Source organism: Notothenia coriiceps, unplaced genomic scaffold (genome assembly GCF_000735185.1).
Source record: "Notothenia coriiceps isolate Sejong01 unplaced genomic scaffold, NC01 NC01_scaffold00003343, whole genome shotgun sequence".
Taxonomy (NCBI): Eukaryota; Metazoa; Chordata; class Actinopteri; order Perciformes; family Nototheniidae; genus Notothenia; species Notothenia coriiceps.
This window is the reverse complement of record NW_011336044.1, coordinates 31,705-33,018: the sequence shown is the minus strand read 5'-3', so window position 1 is coordinate 33,018 and position 1,314 is coordinate 31,705. Positions and strand designations below refer to the sequence as shown.

At 37.9% G+C, this 1,314-nt stretch overlaps 1 protein-coding gene across 1 annotated transcript in view; it reads left to right on the top strand.

The window, feature by feature from the left end:
- The window catches only part of ankrd13c (ankyrin repeat domain 13C), a 14,865-nt gene that overhangs the window by 8,128 nt on the left and 5,423 nt on the right, over positions 1-1,314 (top strand). The gene's annotated exons all lie outside the window — the stretch shown is intronic.

Genomic DNA, 1,314 nt, shown 5'->3' with positions numbered 1-1,314 from the left:
AGGCCCATATCAAACCTGCCATTTCTAGGTAAAATCATTGAAAATGTTGTTTTTCAACAGTTGAGTAACTTCTTGCATTTAAATAACTGTTTCGATGTGTTCCAGTCAGGCTTTCGTCCAAACCACAGCACTGAGACTGCTCTTGTAAAGGTCTTCAATGACATCCACTTAAACACAGACAGTGGCAGAACTTCAGTGTTAGTATTATTAGATCTCAGTGCTGCGTTTGACACTGTTGACCACAACATATTACTCAACCGACTGGAAAACTGGGTGGGACTTTCGGAAACAGTTCTACATTGGTTTTAATCCTATTTAAAGGACAGAAACAACTTTGTTTCTATAGGTAAATACACATCTGAGTTGACAAATATAACATGTGGGGTACCTCAAGGCTCCATCTTAGGGGCCTCTTCTCTTTAACATCTACATGCTACCACTGGCTCAGATAATGAAAACAACAAAATAAGTTACCATAACTATGCGGATGACACACAAATGTACGTAACAATTTCACCAGGAGACTATGCTCCAATTTAAACACTGAGTAAGTGCATTGAACAAATCAATGACTGGATGTGTCAGAACTTTCTTCAATTAAAAAAAGATAAAACTGAGGTAATGGTTTTTGGAGCCAAGGCAGAACGTATAAAAGTTAGCGCTGAGCTTCAGTCTGCAATGTTCAAAACAACAGATAAAGCCAGACATCTAGGTGTAGTCATGGACTCTGACCTGAGTTTCAACAGTCACATTAAAACAGTTACTAAATCAGCTTACTATCACCTAAAGAACATATCTAGGATTAAAAGACTAATGTCACAGCAGGATTCGGAAAAACTTGTCCTTGCTTTTATCTTCAGTAGACTCGACTACTGTAATGGTGTCTTTGCAGGTCTCACTAAAAAACCTATTAAAAAGCTGCAGCTGATTCAGAACGCCGCTGCTGGAGTCCTCACAAACACTAAGAAAGTGGATCACATCACTCCAGTTCTGAAGTCTTTACACTGGCTTCCTGTGTGTCAAAGAATAGATTTCAAAATACTGCTGCTGGTTTATAAAGCACTGAATGGTTTAGGCCCAAAATACATTTCTGACCTACAGCTAAATTATGAACCATCCAGATCTCTCAGGTCTTCTGGGACTGGTCAGCTTTCTGTCCCCAGAGTCAGAACTAAACATGGTAAAGCAGCGTTTAGTTATTGTGCTCTAATTGAACTATTCACATCTTAGACTGCACTGTAACTTTTATCCATGTATTTTTTCTTTTAATGTTTATTTTATTATCTTTTCTTTTTAATGACTGATTTTAAATGC